General features: G+C 36.9%; 1 protein-coding gene across 2 annotated transcripts in view; it reads right to left on the bottom strand.

Annotated features, from left to right (window-relative positions):
• The window catches only part of LOC140232359 (small ribosomal subunit protein uS2-like), a 155,723-nt gene that overhangs the window by 7,922 nt on the left and 124,483 nt on the right, over positions 1-23,318 (bottom strand). The window contains exon 1 of one of the 2 annotated variants that reach the window (XM_072312484.1): positions 1,650-1,707. The exons of the other annotated variant lie outside the window; for it this stretch is intronic. The gene's annotated coding sequence lies outside the window, so the exon portion shown is untranslated. Of the gene's footprint in view, positions 1-1,649; positions 1,708-23,318 lie in introns of those variants that run through there. 2 annotated transcript variants of the gene reach the window in all.

Raw genomic sequence — 23,318 nt, 5'->3', positions numbered from 1 at the left:
GCCATGGTGCTGTGGAATTTCACTGGAAACAGAATATTGAAATTGAAATGGTATTATGATTTTAATTGATGAGTTCACTTTATAGTGTTAAATATTTCATTTTTAAATTATGTAAACAAGAACTGCAACCCCAATATTTGTTTTTGTTTTGTAGTAAAGGTCCATTGCAATATGAATCATGACGGATAATTTTCTTTTTTTTTTTTTCATATATCTTTTACTGTTTTGTACACATATTATCCTTCCATTTAGTCGGCAAAAAATGTTGACAGATATACAGTCACACGCAGAAGAAAATTAACTAAAATGATAAAAAACAGATGCATCAAGATCACTTTCATTATTCCACTTTTCACTGTCGAGCTGACGTAATTATTGCGGTTAAACACCAACCAGGTGGCTGTCTCACAGACTACAACGAGCGATCATCATCGTTTAAATCGTTCTTTCACATAATCGATCATCCATCATGCTACGCTGATACAGCCGTCGATCGGCGTACTTTTGAGTCAAAATTAGCTACTTTTCTTCTGTAATTGGCTATGAAATGTCATGAAACCATCAGATATGGTCCATCTTCAAATTTCTGATAGCCACAAGCAGAGCTACCAAGTCTCACGCATTCTACGTGAGACTCAAGCATTTAGGGGCCGTCTCACGATCTCACGCATGGCACCCATTTTTCTCACGCATTGGGCGAGGTCTGCAACTTCAGCCTATAATAAGGAGCATAGCTCAAAAGATTAAAGTGATATTTGCAATTGAAGGTATATTTCCCTTAAGTCTTTCAAAATAAGTAAAAAATGGTCACTTAAGTATGCACCTGATCGCACCATTAAGGACTAAAAATTGAAAAAAGCTCCGTACCGTGGGAGGCCACGGGGGAAAATAAACCCCTCCTACACATTCGCTTGCACGCACATTCGCGCGCCGAGATGCCGAGCGATGCCGAGTCATGAAAATCTCTCTCATAAAAAAAATGTGAACTTGGCATCCCTGCACAAGAAGTTTTCATCGACAAATTATGCATGGTGTGCATTTCTACATGATTACCAATGACTCAACTAAACACCATAAAGCATAGTGTGGGTTTGCCATCACGCCTTACTCCCCCTGGATTTCCGGTCTAGTTACTATAGACTAGTCAGCTAGATGTTGCTACTCAATCAAGTCAAGATCGTCACTAAAATCCTATTCAAAGATAGAAGAAATATGCACTAGACCTCTACTGTGGCCCGCTTCGATTTGATTACGGGTAAATTTACAGTACCGACCGCGCCACAGCGGTCATTTTGACTGCCCCCATGCCATGGGATGAGGATAGCCGCCAGACCACGGCACTGAGCAACGTGCATGCCAGCAATCCAGCATGCATGGAGCACACACACTGTCAGTACATCAGACGCGCGACGCTCTTACATACAGTTACACAGAGAACCATGCATTCAATATGGCGTCAGTACCGGGGAGCGAAGAGAGAGGAGCATTCATTTCACAGACGTTTATTCTGCTTCATACAACTCTACAATCATATTTTATCACTCCCATCTAAAAGATAAAATAACTACCTCTTTCATGTTGATATAATAAAAACACATAACTTCCATCAAGCTACAATATACAAAGAACATTTCTCTGGATTTACATACACGTGTGAATGCCGTATGGAGCAATGGAAAAGAGGGCGCACATTTGTATCTAGCTTTCGTGTGGGATGTAGATACGCTAAATAGGTTTCAGTTGGGACTTGCTGTGCGCCATCAAAATAGCGTATGCGAAAGAGTACAGTAAACGCAACTAGTATTGCTAAAGTTTTGATGGTAAATAATATACTAGTACTTCATGGTTTGATACACTAAAGGGGTGTTGCAAGAAATTTGCAAATAATTGCAACTCCCCAAAATCCATCACAAATCCTGCAATTGATTGCAAATTTGCAATCAATTGCAAGTTGCAATAGATCTGTCTATTGCAAGGTTTGCAATAGATATTTTAAATTGACTTTCTTGCAACAGCCCTAAGAGATAAAGATTTTGATCACCCTTATTATGATAATGATAAGGATATGATGAGGTTATCAATAATTCAGATAATCAAATCAATTAAGATTCCAGTCAGATCAATCACAACATACAGGGAATGGAAGATGACACATGAGTATTATGATCTGGATGTCCCGAGAAGTTATACAAACAGCTAACTTGTGCTGGGGTGCCCTGATGGTATATTAACCGCCCTGATAAGACGGTGTGTATATAAAATTGCTATAAGAATAACGTATGCTACGTAATACACAGAGAACCGTGTTGACTGACATTAATATTACATGAATTATGGTTTAATCATTACCATGATGGATCTCATGACTATCAGATGACGATTGTTCAGTTATATGCCATAGCTATGATAACGTAAAGAAGAACAGTGGTTATATCGATAATTAATCTTAACGTACGAGCTTTTATTTTCTCATTGTCGTTATTGTTGTTATCGCGTCACTATCATCACCATCACCACTGACGTCAATACGTATTTTCCTTCATATCCTGATGTATGTTTTTCTTTTTCTTCAAGGATAGCATCTATGGTGCTGATTATTTTGTATTAGGTTCGGAAGTTGACCTATATCATTTATGAGAGAGACAGTTTATATTGCTTGTTAGTTGAAGTAGTTTGAAATGGCATGACATATAGGCCTATATGCAATCCTTTTTATAGAGTATATACATAAAAAAAAACGACTTGTACCAATGAGTTAAAAAAAAAGCTACGAGGATGGAAGAATGTAAGGGTATTATACATGTAGTAGGATAAAAGATAGGAGTCTATATTTATATACATTGTACTTCCCATAGATTCAACTCGGTGATGCTTTGAAGGAATGTTGCGTAAAGATCGAATGTCCAATGGAATGCTTGGGATCGACAAAAAGCGAAGGAGTAGGGAGGAATTTATCTATTTACTTATTTATTTATTTATTCAGTTTTCTTTACCCAGGGTAGCCCTGTCACAGGGGACTTTCCTCTGAATGTGGGGAACGAAAGTCCTCCCTGCGACTGGGATCTTTTCTATAGTCAAAGGTTGACTTTCTCTAAATGCAGCAGATTGTTAGCAGACCATTCACTCATTCAACTCTTTCGACTTGTGCAACTAATGTGCCCCGAAATAAGTAGCCAATCACACAGTATTCTTACAATATAACAATCAATAAGATTTATTATACCGGTCTCAAATTGTGGTCGTTTACAACAATAACATAGTACAAACTTGAATACAGATATCCAATTCCACTTGATCTTGAGCTTGGCTGCTCTGCTCGTTGGTTTATTCTAGAAGCTCCCGTGCTTGGTTGTTCTAGGTTGTCGACGATGCCCAGCCTGAAGTAGCGGGTCGTCTCCCCTTACTTCTGGTCCTCTCTGGAACCGCAAACTGTGGCTCTCTCTGGAACCCTAGACTTAGTCCTCGCTGGAACCCTAAACGGTGGCTCTCTCTCTCTGGAACCCTAAACACCCTGTTAATTTAATAACATGATACCTCCCTTATAATTTGTGGTCTTTGGTTATTCCTGATTGTATTCATATAACTTCAACATAACATATACTTATATATTCCATCATATTAACATTGATTAGCCACACATAATTTCCATAATACTGTTTGACCATGGATCATTCTTTCAATGTTGAATAGGGGTGATTAATCAGCCCATTAAAATCTAAGCGTTGTTCTAATTCTCTATTTCTTTCACAATGCGATTAAAATTCGGTTTGACATACAAACATCACACATACAATGCAATATCGGGAATTACATAGGAACTTACAAGGCACAAACAACTTCAATTAAATGATCGTGTACTTACAACAGTTGTTGGTGTTTACACTCGAATCCTCCTAGATTCTATGCTGGACGGTCAGGCTGTCCAAGCCGAAATGCAACAATCCCAGATGGCAGTTTTCTTAATGTTCATATCACCATGAACTGAGTTTTCTTAACATTCAACATTAAAACACTATTTTGACCCAACCACCTTACATTGCACAGTATTCAGCACGGTTTCAATCTCCTGGGCATCATTTCCACTGTAAAACAGAACTGTGTCATCTGCATATACATTACTTCACACTTATTTACTAATTTGGGGAGATCATTTAACATAACTGAAAACAGAAGTGGCCCAAGTATCGAACCTTGGGGGACACCCACACATACACTAGTACTTTCCAATAACAAGACCCCCTTTAATGAGGTGCGCTGAGTACGACCACTGAGATATGAATGAAACCATCTCAATGCATTTTCCCTGACACCGTACATACATAGCTTTCCCAGTAAAAGTTCATGGTCTACTGCTCTGTCGGGCCTGGATTTGGGTTGATATCACCGGCTTGTAGGAGAAGAGACTGGAAGGACGCGTTAGAGTTGGGATAGTATAGCATATCCGTACTCCACTGTACTTGTGAAATGTCCATCCAGTGATTTTTGGTGAACTGGTTGGTTGCAGTGTGCATGAGGTACATGCTTGTCTGTGATTGTAGCATGTCCCTATACACTGCATAAAAGTACAAGGAAGAAAAATGCACACAAGTTGCCGGGGTCCATTGTGATTGACAGGTGCTATTGTTCACAACAAGAGAATGTCCATTATACTGGTTCAAGGATGAGAAGCCGTGGTATCCTGTCCATGCAATGTGTGGTGTAGATCATGGCCACTACAGTGCTCAGCTCAGGCGAAGACAGCCAAAACATATTCCCAAATGTTTGGTGTGAAGGTAGAAGTTAGATGTCACCAATGGTATCCAGGAATGTCATCGAGTTTAGACAAATCACTCGCACCAGTCAGAACATGAGGAAACACCACCAAACAGGAGTATAGATCGAAGCACAACACAGGAGCAGGGTGCGGGGAGCTGAACTCAGTGCGCTGCACCCTTGAAAAATGGAAGAATGGGATCGTTGTATACTACAGTATAATGTACATGTGTATAATAAACGACGGGATGGGACACTGAACACTGGCCTCATTAATTTCAATCGCATGCATGGAGATATGGATGTTATACGCATTCAATTTATCGCCCATCTTCCAATGTGAGATGCACTTGCCATCTTACAAGACCACCGTCGTTATACGAGATGTCGTATTCGAACAGATGAGCGATATGTACTTATAGCGAGTATTCTTCCGAGGTGGAATAGCGCCCACTCCCCGCCATCGCCTTCGCTGCGAGGGAGTTCGCCATGTACAGTAAGAAAAACTTCAGAGGGGCTCCAAGCGGGTGCACGTCACGAGACCGACACCCACGAGTCATACAGCCTACGAGTTATACAGTCCACGAATCATACAGCCCATGAGTTTGACACTAAGCAAACAAAGCCCACGAGACCGACATAATCATAATTAAACCCCGTGTTGTATCTGTCGAACTCGTGGGCTGTTTTTACCTAGTGTCGGTCTCATGGGCTTTATTTACCAAGTGTCGAATTCGTGGGCTGTAGGACTCGTGGGCTGTAGGACTCATGGGTGTCGGTCTTGTGGGATGACCCCCTCCAAGCATGGGATGAAGATTTGGCCGACTTGCACTGTAGAATGATATTGAAGACATAATGTGTGTCTGTGCGAATCAAAAGGCAAATAACTAACGAGATTCGTAATGTCATTTTCCGTTCCCTTGTTGAACATATTTTCAGCACTTCACCGGATACTGTAAAATTAATTTCACTCCCGCTATAGACCATGGGATGGTCGCAAACATTGCGCATTTTAGTGGGGTTCTTTATTAAAATAACCACGGTTTTGAATATGATGATAATGCATGCAAAATAATAATTATTAACATTTAGAAGGGAGGCATTGGATGAGCGAATTAAGCGGCCTGAGGGGTTAGGATGAGGATGGGGAGGGTATATAGGCCTACATGTATAGATGTGAGCTGGTGAGTAGGGAGCTCCTACAAAATTTGTAAAGCTGGCTCATTAGTTTCAGAATATTAATTCTTCTTTTTTCTGTGTGTTCTTTGTTTTCAAAAGTATGAACTCATTCTTGTCTTTCGCTGAGATCCAACTTCATTGACTATAAAGAATAGCCCCAAGAGCTAAATATGAGTGTATTCCTCTTTTAGATATTATTTAAAGCATCAGGCTTAGATCAAGTAAAATTATATTAATCAAATTTATTATGATATTGCATCCTATTAGCTGTTTTCCCCCTCTCAAGATCACCGTGGGAGCGTGAGATATGTGTCGAATGCGATTTTCTACTCTCACACTGATTCTATGTGACTTGGCAGCACCTGGTGATGAAGGAGAGTTCCAATTCAATTAACTTTCTATACATCCCTTGCAATAGCCTTTTGACCCGATTTTGAGAGGCTGGTTGATTAGCAAAAAGAAACAAATACAACCTCAGAGGAAAAAGGAATGCTATTTCTTTTATTTCTTTCTTTTTTTTTCAATTTCTGCTAGTGTATTTTCTGAGGGTGTTAATGTCCCTTTACATCCTATACCTGACATAGGTCCACGGCGGAAAGTTATATAGAAGTTCTATAGAAAGAAGATAAAAAAAAAAGTACCCTGAAAAATTTTACAACTGGAGAAGAAAGAGGCAGCTGAAATGACATTTCCTAAAAATCATGTTTCAAAATCATTGGGCATAGAATGTTTAATCTGTTACATTCTCTCCTTAGTTCTCTGGGGATAATTCATGACCTAAGTCACTGCAACAAGCCTCTAATTGTTGCGATTGTTGTCGCCAATATTTGCAAGTTTTGACAGAATTATTTGCATTACTCATATCCATTCTGATAAGAATGTTCTCTTCTGCTATACTGTTTGCCCTTTTCTCGAACTTGACTATATAGTGTCGCTCATGATATAGCATGCAAATGTGTCAGAAGATTTGTAGTTCATTTATAAGAGACTAATTATAACTCATTGCTTTTTCAACGGTAGAGAATGCTGAAAGAAAAGAGGATCAAAAAAGGAGAAGAGGAAGAGAGCGGGAAAAGATGTTTCAGTATTAAAAAAAATGGAATAAATGAACAGGAAAGGAACAGAAAGACTGTACAATGGAATCATTCAGATTGATTTCTTGAAATATTCATGTGTATTATTCATAATAGTCCAATAGAAATTCCTTACGGGAATTTTACCCTTTGCTAACGATAACCGAATGAGTCATGCATTGACTTAATGGGAAATCGCAATATCTCGGTGGTAATGACAGTGATCGGTGATACAAAACATGCAACAACCCAGAAAGTTGAAAAAAGGGAGTTAATGAAGAACGTGAGGAGAAAGAACAAGAATAAAATGGGAGAAACAAACAGGGAAAGGTGGTTGAGCCTTTTAAAATTCCTCGTTACAGCCGCCTGTCGAAGTAGTGTCGTGCTAGTGACAGCAGTAGGAGCGACTACTTTGGACCCAAATCAAAATACAGCGCCTTTTCTGAAATTAGTACGCTCAGGAGCTATGTTTTGTTTGGCCTTGGAGTTTTTGTTTATGTTTTTTGTTTTTCTTGTGGGAGAAATGGGCATCATTCATCCGTGATAATGGTATCCAACACGCATGCGTGCGTTTTGAAATTGAGAGATACAAGTTTACATGGTTGCGCCGTTTACACGGTTTGCACGGTTAGAAAATTGTGTATTTTTATTTGCGGGGAAAAGACATTATCACAGGAAAACTGCAAAAGCTATTCGGAGTGTGAATGCATTTACAAAGAGATGAATGTAAACTTTATGTATATATATATATATATACACTGTATATATATATATATATATATATATAGAGTATATATATATATATATATATATATATATATATATATATATATATATGTGTGTGTGTGTCTGTGTGTGTGTGTGTGACTTTCATATTTCATATTGAAATTCTAATGGAAATTGACGCGTCGTTTTTCGAGAGGTCACCAAAATGAAAGTCTATTATGGATAATGTTTTTGTTTACGTGCTATATGCTTTCTCGGAAAACGCTATTGCTTTCTCTAAACTTAAGCATTATTCTGCTGAGTCAAGGAGGCGTGAAAAATGAAGGGCATTATTTTCAAACCATGACGACTCAGCCATACGTTAATATGACCCGACCAGCGTGAGTCAACACTTAACTACCTTCGAGAAATAATCGCACCTTCCATGCAGCAAATGACAGGATAATTGGACTATGACACAACGGGAGCCATACGTGCTAAGAAGAGAGGAGAAAAGTCGGCTTGTATGTCAGCCATGTGGAAAATAAAACTCCAACAACGTCGGAAGCTTTTATTTTTGCATGCCTTCTCAGAGCGTGTGAGAGAGAGGTGTAATAGAAGGCTCTGGTGAAAGTGCATGCAACACGCCCTTATCGGTAGAATCGCTTTGACTGGGACGAGAGAGCTAGCGCCATCTATAGATTAGAATTATAAGGAGTGGTCAGTTCCTATAAACTGTATCTCGACGCTTTAAAGAGGAAATCCACTCAAAAAGAAAGAGAAAAATATTCCCTACAGAATGATACAAAAATGACCAAAAATCGGATGAGAAATAAGGAAGATATGACATTCTGAAATTTCACTTTTTTTTTTATAAAAACGTTCGACTCAATTCAATTCAATTCAATTCAATTCAATTCAATTCAATTCAATTCAATTCAATTCAATTCATTTATCTTCATTCTTCATGTATTTGAAACAAAACATAACACGGAATAGATCAGGATTTATATCATAAACATATACATTCGACTTTGCAAAGGATAAATGATACAGATAAACATGCATACTATAATACCAGCAAAAATACAAAGTTATGCTTCAGTTGACCAATCCTTATGAATATTCAAATCAGCAAATTGACGATGTCATGCTCTCATAATTTCTTATTCATAATGACAACAATCTCACATTTCAGCTGTATAAATACAAATTTGTCTTAAAACCACCCAAAATAAAAATAGAAATGAACTGTTGACTCTGATACATCTTGGTATGGGAACATGCTTTTTCTTTTACCAGCTAAAATCCTTTTTTTTTCTCCAAAATTCCAAAACTTACTCACTCATTGCTGTGCACATATAGAATGACATTAGCATAAGTAGGAAAGAACAAGCCCTTACTGCATGCACAAAATAGAAATAGAAAACAAAAAATTAATAAAACCATTAAAAATATAATAAAAGAAAAGAAATCAAGTCTTCACTAACCTTTTTCCAACATTAAAAAACAACAACTATATTGTCACTTCCTTACAATGCTGTCGATTTTCTGAATTTTGAAGAAAACTTGTGTTACCGCTTTTAGAGTTGCTTGTTCTCCAGCTGTTGTTGATGCTCTAAAACGTCTGTGAGACGTTGAATGTTTTCCTCTGCATTCTCTTTGATATTTTGTTCTTATCACAGATTGTTCTTATGCTTCTTTGTCTCTAGATACGTCTTATGTATATAATATGACTTATAACCGACTTTGTTCGCCTGAATGCTAACTATAAAGCTCCATAAACCGGATCTTCTACATTCCCATTCGTCATGTTCTCTGAACTCTCCGTTTGAATACGCTTCAATTAGAACAATTTCAGCCATTCTTGAAGTATACAGCACCACTCACAACACTGTGGCCCGAATTCACGAAGGTGGTACAAATGAAACCATGGTTTAAAGCATGGACAAAAACCATGGAGCGCAAAAGTGTCGCATGGAATATTTCGTTTCGAAATCAGCCATTTCGTCGATGAAATGATTATTTTGTAACGAAATGACTACATTGTGTAACTAAATGAACATTTCGTCCACGAAATGATAATTTCGTTAACGAAACGGTCTGAATTCGGGCCTCTAGTGTTTTGAGTCCTCATCAATAATTCTTTTATACCATTTCGACATCGATAGACTTTACTTTTAGACTGTCACAATTGACGATGTGTCTTCTATTCATGTACACATTTCTTACTGATTGGAAAACGTTGAAAAGGGGGATTACTTCTTCACCAATTAATTATTTCACCAAATAACTCACATTTACAATAATATATATTATCTAATGATTACATAAAAGTTCAATACAGGAATAAATAAACAAATTGATCAACTAATCAACAAATCAAGAATGGGAATGCAAGAAATTAGATTAGAAACCTATGGTGGTGAACTTTGATATATTTTAAGAGTGTATTACGGCCTCACAGCAATTTTTTTTTTTTTTAATGATAAATGTGCTTAAGTTCACTTGTCGTTGTACACACTTGATGAATGACCTTGGCTCATATACATTCCCTTAGGGAGCGATTTATTTGAGGTCAGTAACTTTATTCTCTTCAATTCCTTGACTCGCTTTTTGCTGCTCTCCAAACTGATCAACAAGCACACTTGCACCGTAGTGACGTCAAGACTGGACCAACTAAAATTCGCGGCACAACATTATGCAGTGAAATTACACTTGATTTTAATTTATTAGCATCGAGTCCCTTGGTTCACTTGGCAGGGTGTAGGCTTGCTAAAGAATGAGCGGGAATCTTATATCTGGGGCAACTTTCATTTGCAATAAATCCGTGTGATGGAGGTATGTACGTATGTAAGACGGTTTGACGTCTGTGGTGTGTGCCGAACCTACAACAATACCAATATTTTTTTTTAAGCTGACAAAACTGTATATCGTCCTTTATACATGCAGCCTGAGTTTCTGATATTGTGTGTGAATGAAGCTATGAAATAGAATAAGGTTGAATTGAATGCTAAATGATGAGGAGAGTGAAAACTGTGATTGACCAGATTACCAAACTCAATTTTCCCCATACAGATATTATTATTGTTAGACAAATTACCATGGTGACGATTACATGGCATGGTTGAAGATATCTTGACAACGACGGCATGATTTTTCAAACTTTGGTGCTGGAATGTGTTTCCATCGTTCTGAACATAGTTCTTATGCTCAGTCTCCAAAATCCTTGTGTACTATAAATTGTTAAAAACTGTTTATTTATTGTTCTGCATGCCCCCATGCAGTGTCTTTAAGCACGTCATGAAGTTAGCCACTGAGTGTTAACTGTATATACGTTTATCGCTGTACCTAATTTTCAATGTTCAATATAGTGTAATATTCACTACAGGTCAATGGACATTGTACATAAGGGCATGCAGAAACGCATTTGAATTGATTTAAGAACTGATAGGAAAGTTCTTTTGAGGTGATGAATGGAGTGAAGTGAAATTACTGTCATAACTGATATCGCCAGGACTTAATCTTCTTGTCTTGTTTTCTTTGTTTGTTTTTACAGCACATGGTTTAATCTTGAGGGGAAAAGCGCGATATGTGCCAGCTAGACAAGATAATAGTCGCGATATTTGAAGATAATTATATTAAAAGATCAACTGGCACAGCGTCAGTTTTCTGTCTCTGGCGCCGCAATCACTTTTTCTTTCTTTTTGACTTTCAACAGAGAGAACAATATTTACATGCTCTGTAACTAAAGACGCCAAATAGATCTTTCGGATGGTGATCATAATCGTTATTGTTGCTGATCCATAAATGCAAAAGAAAAAAAAAGACCCTTGAAGAAAAATAATGTGTAACAAGATACTGAGATGTATGTCATTGACCGTAATTTGCCTATCAATGAAAAAAAAAAAAAAAACCCCTAAAATAGGCTCATCTAGAAACAACATGAAATATTCACGGAGAAATCTATGCCTCGATAGCAATAATCATAATACCTCTCAGACTCACATGGTAACCTTATATGAATTACGTCTCAGCGACATTCAGGGTTCTCTGGGCTCTAGAATGACGATAAATTAATTTTCCCTTCAAGCAGAAAAAGGAGATTTAGTGTGTGTGTGTGTGTGTGTGCGTGTGTGTGTGTGTGTGTGTGTGTGTGTGTGTGTGTGTGTGAGAGAGGGAGAGAGAGGGAGAGAGAGAAGGGGAGAGAAAAGAAAGGGAGATCGGTCAATCTATTCCGTGTCAGATATGATTTCTGCATCAAGTTTGCATACTCGCGGGGCAACCTAAAACGGATGATTTTTTTTTTTCTCTCTCTCTCTCTCCTTCTTCTCGCCACTCTGCATGACTCGACAGAATAACTTCAGCGGGGAAAAAATTACCCGGATGGAAGTACCTTTCGGATGAACTTCTGATGAAGAATAAAAAACAAACAAACAAAATATACAATTTAACATTAAAAAAAAAAGTGTAGAAAGCGGAGAAAAGCTTATGCACAGCTTTAGAAGAACAATAATTCAAGATTTTGTGTTACTCATTCTTGGTGAAAATGAAACAACAGAGGCACAAATCTCTTTGACGTTTTTCATTCAATCAAAATATGTTATTCTGTAATTCAGAGTTCCCTGATATTCACTCAGAAATGCAAAGAATAGCCGGTTGATTTGCTCACACACATTCCAGCTTCGCGTACACTGATCAGGGTTGATTGATCGATACCCAGCGTACGCTATCGCGACGAAGCCCGCGCGCGACTACGATATCATGACCCTCTCCGTTATTATGCAACGCAAAAAGGAGCTAATCAGGTTAACGAGAACACAGTCATAAGCACTATGCAACGGCTCGAATTCTTGTTAGATTTTTTCTGTCATTTCACCTGCTGTTTTCAGCAACGATCTTATACTCTTTCTTCGGGTTGATAAATGCACGGGAAATATTATTAATTTCTGTGATTTGTTTACCTAGTCATACGAATACGCCAAGTGCAGGTGAAATTTGTAGGCCGATCAATGGCGTGTATTGTTACTCGCCACCCGAGCCGGTATCGAACTGAACACGGTCAAACAGCTCACTTTATGTGACGCCATTAAATGCCCTTCCACAAAGCATCACATTATTCTGATCGGGCAGAACTCTTAGCCTCAATCGACGATCGTATATTACCCTTTTTCAACCTTGTTTCAGGGACCTCCGTTACAATCTATCGTGTTTCTGCACGTGTGCTCTGTATATTTCTCCTCCGTGTATATATATATATATATATATATATATATATATATATATATATATATATATATATATATGTGTGTGTGTGTGTGTGTGTGTGTGTGTGCGCGCGTGTGTGTGTGTGTGTATGTTTATGTCTACTCGGGGCAAATGTGAAAATTATTATGATGATGACTGGGATATGACAAGATGACTCTTAAAAGTTCACATGCGAAAAGAAAACACACACATACAAAAGAACAACAAACAAAACGCATCAGATTTCAGCAAAAGTGGACAACATGTAACTGATTATGGCAACACTGACTTTGCTCTTTTCTGTGTGGTGACGTCTTGTTAACACCTGGAATGGCAACTTCATTTTGAGCCCCTGAACCCCACTCAAAGCAAGTCTCAACTTGTTTAGAAAATACCCTGAAGTGATATGATGAGATCCACGAGCGATTGGTCATTAATTTGAACCCAGCCAGAAATGATTGGAGGAAGTAAGGTCCCTCTATGACTATTGAGTATAATACCGGTATAACTTCTATATTACACACACACACTCTCTCTCACACACACACACACACACACAACATCGAATAATAAATAACATCGATATCAATTCCATTTCAAGTCTATCGACTTGTTTTCATTCTATGCGTGAAGCCTTCCATGATATACTGTAGTACGAGATAACCAAGGCATACGTGTGAGATTTTTGTTTCCATATTTTGATGATTAAGGGAAAATTGATATTCTGGCGAAATAATGAAGACTTGATTTGCTATTATGCCATCTCCTCTCAGTTTAAAAAAATCCAGAATGTCGACGGTTACTTTTTTCTCGTTGAAAATCAAAATCCATCGTGAATGTTTGTTGCCCGTTTGGCCTTGCACGAGTTATTCGTAGAAACCGTTTCTTTCGTGTATGCGTGTGTGTCTGCACAATATCTTTGGCCATCGTTATGAATCGATCAGTTATTCACGCGTCCAATACTGCAGACCTTTGATGTCTGCTAACCTGAATTTTTATGCATTATTAACGTTCTTTTGAAGCTTGAGTGCTTAACAATATACAACACGGGTGAAGGAGATCATGGGCGTTTTACATCAAGATTATCTGGTTCGAATAAGGGTGAATCAAACATGATACAACACGGGTGAAGAAAATCACGGGCGTTTTACATCAAGTTTATCTGGTTTGAATAAGGGTATATAAATCAAACATAATACAACACGGGTGAAGAATCATGGACGTTCTTACATTGAATATATTGGATTTGAATAAATGGAGTAAATAAATCAAAATGAGAAGGGAAATGCATTGAAAACATTTCATTTTTCTTTTTGCCGCTGGCGACACCATGCAGCGCACAGGACTATAAATGCCATCCATACAGATGTAACTGGGTTTCATTGTTTTTTTATTTCGAATGAATTCGAGGCACAGAATCCTCCTTTTCCCCTTGATTGAGACAACTTTCATCGCTTGTATTGCCTGCGGCTATGGAATGTCATGCACTGGCAACCGTTAACAGGTTAAGCGAAGGGCCAACATTTCGGCAATGCATTCAACGGAGGGATCCTCCACACAACATGAGTTCTCTACTGCTTGAACATTTTCATGAAACAGCATCTAATGTCGGTCACGCGAGTAATATGAGTGTTTCCTCACAATTTCGACGGGGAAAAGCGTCTTTTTGAGCACCTAAGGCTCTTCAACATCATCCATTAAATACCATTCGGCGCCAGCATTGATGTCAAATTTTCAACTCTTAAACAATAAAGCCTCATCGCTTTAGCCGAGAGAGAGAAAGGGGGGGGGGGGGGGGGGAGAAGGAATGAAAGACGAAGAGAAAACAACATAAGATGTTTCCTGGATATCATGTTTCATGCAAAGCAAGTAAGCATGACTCGTCCAGTGAAAGAAATGGATCATTTTTGGATATATTTTATGTCTGAAAACAAGCTTACCAGGGTGTTTTTTCTGTTCTTTACATTTCATATGTTGTAATCAAGACTGTATGCATAATGCTTGCATATTAACCTGTGTAGACCTCTTTGAAAACCAGCCTTTGGCTGATGAGGGTGTGCCATCCCATGAGTGGAATGTAAGAATTGGATTGAAATGAATCACTGAATTCTGGAAACACAACTGGCAAAGAATGACAGAATAAATCGGCGAATGCTGAGAAGTCGATACGTTTCTATATATTCATCTTTTTTCCCCCTGAGGAGAATGGGATGGGCCAATTAGAATAAAGAAGGAAAATACAACGAGATGAGAATGATAGAAAATTTTTAATAGCAATATTATAGAGCATTTAAAACTTGAGAATTTCAATGCACTTTACAAGACAAATTGTGGCATAATAATGCAAAATATGCCAAATACAAATTATGATATAATCAACCTGAAATAACATACACCATGACGTTACAGCTCAAAAATAGTCAGTATATTATCTAATATAATGACATAAATAAATCAACATTAACAAACATATGTTATGTTTTAAAAGAGTTTTGCTTTTCTGTCTGAAATTGTCAATGGGCTCATGACTTCTCGACAGTGGGTCTGATGAAAATGAAAGGAATACTTTCATTTTGCATCCATAATTTGTACAGTGAACGAGGAGTCTTCTTTCTCTCTCTCTCCTGTTCTTTCTCACCGTCTTTCATTATCGCTGCCCCCTACTTCTTTGTTTTTCTTTCTTAGCATCACCAGTGTACATGACCGTGTATGTTTTGTTGTGTAAAACTAGTTTGTTTTTGTTGTAGTTAAGTAAGCCGATAGTTGGTTGAAACTGTCTATCTATTTATTTGTGCATGAGGCCCCAATATTAAGCTCGGCTTACTGGGGATCCTCCTGTATGGTGCCTTGACTTTTTTTTTATCATTGATATTATCATTATGTCTCCGTTCTTTGTCACAATGATTTCCTTACCTGTCATGTGCAAAATCAGCCATGAATTATTATGAACCATCTGTTTATTTTTGAAAGTGATCAGAGTTGATTATATTGCACCATACAGAAACAATAAAATGAAATGAAAAATGAAATGAATTATTACGGGTTAGAAATCCGTAAAATCTTATCGTTAAAGGGGATGGCTAGTAACTGATCAGTGGGAATCAATGGGAATGCTGGGGGATGATTGTTCCAATCCTTGTGGGATTCATTTAAGAGTACATTATATATCTACTGTTGTGTGAAAATTATTTGCTTCAGAATGGTCTCATATTCAAGTAAAGTGCACTTCAATTTTTCCAGGTTAGCATGCTTATACAGTGACGGGGCGATCGTTAACAGCGATGTGTTTATTTAGAGTAAGTATGAAAGAAGGTTTATTTTTAAGTTAAACTATCAGACCATTGATGTAATATCGATTAAAGTTTTGTCGATTCTTTACAGATACAGCTTGCCTCGTCGGAATTTTCGTTGTTGTTGTTGTTGTTTTTTTGTGGCATATTTTGTTTTGCTATTTGAAATTAGTGACAGAAGTTGCATAAACTCTAACCGGGTAGAACATTGGATTTTCTTCTTCTTCTTCTTCTTCTTCTTCTTCTTCTTCTTCTTATTCTTCATCTTCTTCTTCTTCTTATCATTATTATTATTATCATAATTATTATTATTACTATTGTTATTGTTATTGTTGTTATTATTATTATTATTATTATTATTATTATTATTATTATTATTATTATTATTATTATTATTATAAAAAATAAATGATAATTACGCTACCAGTCAGTAAAGTGATATCAGTTGCCCACGTATTACTCCACTTCACCTGACCACAATAAAGACTATGTATATACGGAGAATAATTATTGTTAGAGGCGTCAGGTCATCTGATGCCGACGGTGTTTTTTCTCCACACAGTTCTCCTGCCATTCCAATAAGCATCGGCACCAATAACAACTGGTTATTTTTACTATTTTTGATGTTTCACTATTCTCTTTTTGACAGTAACAGTCCTTGATACTATAGTTTTCCCGGTCAATCTCGCACTTTTTCAGTCCAATTCCTAATTTGTGTATTCAATTTAGCGCAATTTAGCCTAGATGGCATGTTCGGTATTTCAATTTTATAATCTTTTCATTCAAATTCTTTTTTTAGCTTTCAAATTATAAATATACTTTTAACGTCATTCGATTCAGCACTTTTCCAGTTCAAATTCGTAAGACAAGCACCATTTCGCAAATCGTTCATTCAAGTTAGCATGATATAGTCACGTGATCACGTATACGCTGCGCTCGTTCATTCCAATTCATTCTTGGGCATCCAATTTTGCATTTACTGCAGTAAATTTAGCAGACACGTTAATGATTTTATTCCTTTCTTCATTTTTCATTCATCATAGGTATTGTTTGCAAGTATCTTAACATTTTATATTTTCGTATTCATTCTTTATTCTTATATCACCTTTGCAACAGTACTTTCAAAGTATGTGTACATAATGTTTGATAGCATTATTTCATTCACAGATTAATCTTAAGTTTGTTTTGACCTTAATTGGGAGAAGGAGGTTTCAATTTACATCGTGATCATTTCTTTCATCTGCATGTTTCATTATTTTCATTTAGTGGGTGCTATATTGCGTTAATCATCATTAAGAATAAAGTTCTTGGATCAGCTCTAGCCATCAATTTGTCAAGCTCTAGCCATCAATTTGTCAAGGTTATTACCCTCAAATGCTTCTATGATTCTTTCCCTGTCTTCTTGAGAGATACGCCTGTATCTAATTCGTACTGCCATGACTGGACGTAAGAAAGTGAAGTGAACCTATGGTACTGGTGCATGTATAGTGCTGGTCATGTATAAAAGAAGAGGGGCGTTACAGAACAACAAACTTGAATTATTTAGGGTCAAAGATACCTTTGCTATATACTTAACAGTGTGTGGATAAAACAAAAATTGACATCTAAATACGCATAAATCACGGTTCTCACCTTTTCTAAATAAAAATAACATTACGCCAATTTGAATGAACATGTTTGGAATTTGACTGCCCATACGCGAAATTGAATGACTGAAATACCATTTCCGCCAGTGCTGGCGAATTTGAATGACTGAAGAGCACGTGCCAATTTGAATGCCCGTTTTACGAATTCGAAAGGCACATGTGCGAATTTCATTGATCGAAATGCTAAATTGAATGAACAAGTTGCAATTTTCAATGACAGAATGTGCAGTGACGAGGATTTTCGCTAAATTGAATGAACCTTTTCTCAAATGGACTGAAAAAAGTGCGAAATTGGCCGGGAAAACCTGTATTTGTGTTTCGCAAATGCTTGTGTATATCTTTCTGTGATTTATTTTTATATGCATATTATTATGTCTATATATGTACATTGTTAAAGAAATGTGAAATAAAATTGAATTGAATTGAATCAATTGGACAAGCTGTTGAGATACATACATACACACATGCACGCACATGTTATACACATATACATTATATATACAAGTATATATTACCATTACCACAGCAACAACAACTTTTGTCTAACTCTTCAGAACCCCGACACCAAGTGCATTCTATATTTTTCGTGGTTGCTCTTCATAGAGGCTGCTGTACGTAGTCCAGTTCCTTTCTCTAGCCATTTTTTTTTTTTTTAGTTGAGGGATAGTTACCACCACCATAACAACAATTTTCGTATTTTTCATAATTATATGTAAAAAAAAAAATGTTAATTTTATTGATGCCGACCATTTGTAAGTTCCTGCGTCACCGTATTGACAATGGAATGCAGAAAAAAATTAACTGAACTGAACTGAATTGAACTTGAAAATCCCCGATACATACTAACTCCACTGCATCTTATTGCTCGTGCTTGCTGTTCAGAGGGTGCTGCATGTAATCCACCTTTTATTCTAATCATCTCTGAGGTCCCAGCCTGTGGCTATAATCAGCTCAGCAGTCAGCTCGGCAGTCACTTGAGCTGAGGGATACACACGCTGTCTCAAAGAAGTGTCTCCAGCTTTTAAAAATTGCACTAAGAAAATTGCATATTTCCTTTTGACAAAGTCTGCAATATTTGCCGGTGGTTGCCATAATCACTATTTGTCACATATATATATATATATATATATATATAGGACATATGAGAAAGGAAGGAGAAATTGACATCATTATTCCTCTTACTGTTCCTCCTTTTCGGAAAAGCGCAAGATTTGAAAAATTGGTCTCCGCCGGGAATCGAACCCGGGTCTTTGGCATGGAACGCCAACGCCTTAACCGCTCGGCCACAGAGACGTCATAGCGATTCAGGCAGACCCAAGCTCGAATACCCGACGGACCTACCTTTCAACTCTTTATGCGCATGTTCCTTTTTGGGGCATTATATATATATATATATATATATATATATATATATATATATATATATATATATATATATATATATATATATATAAATAAATATATATATATATATATATATATATATATATATATATATATATATATATATATATAAATACATAAAAAAACATAAATACATGAATATATATATATATATTATATATATATATATTCATGTATTTATGTTTTTGTTTGCATGGTACAGGTTCAGGGTATATACTAATTCGCCATGACCAACATTAGTATACGATTTTCAGCATAATATTTATGATGTCTAATTATCAACACCAGTGCCCCTTCTTTATTTAATCAAATACCCACTCCCCCATTTAGTCTCCGTTCATTTGGACGATATCACGGCAGTAGTTACGAGGGCTATCATTAGCGCTTAAACGGGACGAGAAAATGGTTTGAAGAGACTCATTTTTTTTTTAAGATAGAAAATGCAACTTCATCATAAAAACTGTGTGAAATTCAGTTTCCTGAAGGAGACACATTAAAAAATATGTACGACTAAACTAATGCTGTTATGCATGAGCATTTCCTCTACCTCCAACCATGAAAATCCTGGAAAATCTATGTATCAAAATTCAACTGCAGCATTGGATTTATATCGATAGGTATCATTAATAATACGAATTGATAATGAACGAAATCTATGTTGGCCTACACATATTCTGTTGCGCTGCAAAAGCTCCTGATATGCTTGACAATATATGCACAGTTATTCTTTTTATGGGGAAAAGGTGTTTTGAGTCTTGATTTAAAGACTGATACAGTTGGGGATTTCCCCATTTGTAATGGTAAATCATTCCATAGTTTACACATTATTGTTCCACATTTACAGCTGTATACGGACAACTCATTATTCGTATCTATAGTTGAGATAGATTGAAATACTTCAAGTCACAATCTGATTCGCAGTACCATATAAGTTATTGTTTTGAACTCTGTGTAGTAAACGAATAGCCAAAATTTTGACCTGCTTCAATCGTCACAATTTACTTAATTTGGACTGACGCCTTGCTTTTAAGCTGTATGCCCAGACCAGGCCAGTACAGCTTATATTATACTGAAAAACATCAGCAGGGGACTCACACGAGCGGCAAGTTTGTCATCTTCAAGATAACTCAATAGATGGGCTCGTTCTGATTTTATGCAACAAATTCCAGACGACATCTTTTGATGGTGTTGCATAGTCCCAAAGTGCACATGTATGCAAAGCCAAATGTAATCATACTGCCGAGTTTGGCATGAGTTGATGTCTTATCCTGGGTAATTGAGAACCATGATGAGTATTTTAAAGATCAAACATCTCCTACAATCACTGCAAATGAAATGATTCATACTGAACTTTATGGACCGAAATTTTCTATCGAGTCAGATCGCTTCGCTTTTGTTGTTGTCGTTGTTATCATTGTCATCGTCCTTTTTCTTTACAGTTCATTTGAGTCAAGCGAGGGAGAAAGAACTCTCCTAATCAATGTAGCAATAATAATGGTTGTTGTTTTTGGTACTAAATTGGCTGACCTTTAAAACATGTCAATGCCTGCAGCCCTCTGTTTCTCACTGCAAGAAATGTCACTTATAATGAACGCACTCTTGTTATGTACCTCATATCTCCCCTGGAGAACAGTAGCTGACATTTCTACGTAATCGAATCAAAATGGAAATTGCCAGTCATATTTGATCAAAAGACATTAACATCCAAATTTCAGGGAAATGAATGTTTACTTTCTCATCCGTCATGGATCAATTCGAGATTTAAGAAATTTGATGAATACAAAAAGAAAATCATGCACTCAAGTCACATAAATTCAATAGTGTGTTTAATTCCGGGAGAAGTAGACATCTTTGTTCAAAGTGCGTGCCCCTGCCCTCTTCCTTTTCCAGTATGTGCTGTTGTATTTTTCTCTTCCTTTCTTCCTTTCTTGTTTTCTTTGTTCTTCTTTTTCCTTCCTCTATTTTTGGCTGAAGTAATTATCGAATATCATCAGTCATTTATGATGAAGCCAGCCAGTCTGCGGATTAATGGAGCTGTTCATTCTGTTTGCTGCACGTTTCAGCTCCTGTAAAGCTAACACTAAAGACATCCGATGCTATTCCCATTCTAAGACGGACATTACGTGTAAATAAAGAATCACGACCGAGCCGTACATACTTCAGGACATAAATGAGTTATCCCCAAAAGCTGATAAGATAATGGAAAATGTTACATGCATTGTATACAAGGAAAACGAGATGCATCGATGTATACGCGTTAGTGGTATATGAGAACACATTGTATGATATATGGAGGTTAAAAGTGTGTTCACCCCATAATACCAGTCTACTCATTGACTTCGAGAAAAAGAAGCTTTACGGATGTTGTATACATAACGCCATTTAGACCCTTGCAAGAGTTGGGAGGTGGTGACGGACTCGATTAGTGATGTGAAAAATTAGCCATAAATTATGCTCCTTTTGTCATATGATTATAAAATCATAGACAGGAAATGATATTCAAGGAGTGATTCATTATTAAAATATAATCTATGCTATTAGAGGGAATGAGATGAGAACTACTCACAGATAGTCCAAAGTACCATGTGCATTTTAATACAAAATTAATTTGCATTAGTTGGTTTATCTATTTACTTATTTATTTCCTTTTTATCTATTCATTGACATGCATTAGCATGAAGTACATGTTCACGCACACACTCACGTGAATGCATATACACACGCAGTCGCCCATGATATATTCTCTGCGCAATTCATAAAAACGTTTGCCGCATATTACACAGACATACATATTCTACGAATTTATGTACATGCATGTATGTATATATATATATATATATATATATATATATATATATATATATATATGGGGTTATTGGAGCATGAGGTGGGGTTTAGTAGGGTTACGTGGTGGAGAGTGTCTGCATGTGCGTGTGTGTGTGTGTGTGTGTGTGTGTGTGTGTGTGTGTGTGTGTGGTTGCAACTGCCTGCATCCATTTTTGGCAAGATTGGCGCAGTGTGTTTTGTGTGTACCTATGTTCCGCTTATTCATACATAATCACTCCTTAATTTAATTGTTATTATGATTTCAATTATTGCCATTATTGTTTACATGGTTGCCTGCTGTGACATACGCGAGGAGTTTCACATTTGTGTTTGTGCGCACACCTCTTGACCATCCATTGTGTGTATGCAGAATTTTAGTCATACGTACATTGTACCTGTAAATGCTTTTGTATGATTGTATATCTGCAAGTTGTATTATGCAAGATTGAGGCATATATACACTCCCACCTATGTAATTATTCCCTGCCGTCTCTGCCTCTTTCACTGTAGTTATCAGTTCCGCTATTGGATCATTACTATTATTTTCTATTTGCATATGATATCCATGTTTTGTATCTTGTCCCCAGTCTTGACAAAGGGCAGGAAGCCCGAAAGCTTGAGTAAAATCACTTGTGAGGATTAAGCAACGTCTACCGCCTCTTTACTCTCGTTTATATATATATATATATATATATATATATATATATATATATATATATATATATATATATATATGAAAACACTCTTTCGGATTCAATTTTCATAGGTAAGCACTTAAGCAAGTGTAATCCAGAAATAAGCCTTGTTTCATAGATAAAGTATCCTAGAATGGACAAATCCATTGTTACAGACACAGCATGATAATGATATTGCAGAGTTATAACCAGATTATTTCTTCCACTGATGTGAGAATTTCACGAGTGCCTTATTCCTCAACCCAAAAACCTCCCCGGGAATCTTTATAGACTCTTTACTGATTTTTTCTTCCCCGATTTAATCGCTCGACAAAAACAAAGAGCAGAGGATGAAAGAGTCCATGCGAAGCGATATGCTATAACCCAAGACCACTATTCCACGGCATCCGGATGAAACTCTTGCTGGCAAGCTACACCTTCTTGCCACCCAACACGGGACGCCAGGACACATTATGTGCTAAAAGGTCTGAAGTGTTTGACAATTTCCTGGGGATGTATGTG

This window comes from Diadema setosum, chromosome 8 (assembly GCF_964275005.1).
Source record: "Diadema setosum chromosome 8, eeDiaSeto1, whole genome shotgun sequence".
Classification (NCBI taxonomy): domain Eukaryota; kingdom Metazoa; phylum Echinodermata; class Echinoidea; order Diadematoida; family Diadematidae; genus Diadema; species Diadema setosum.
Note: the sequence above shows the minus strand (reverse complement) of the source record. Positions and strands in the feature narration are given on the sequence as shown.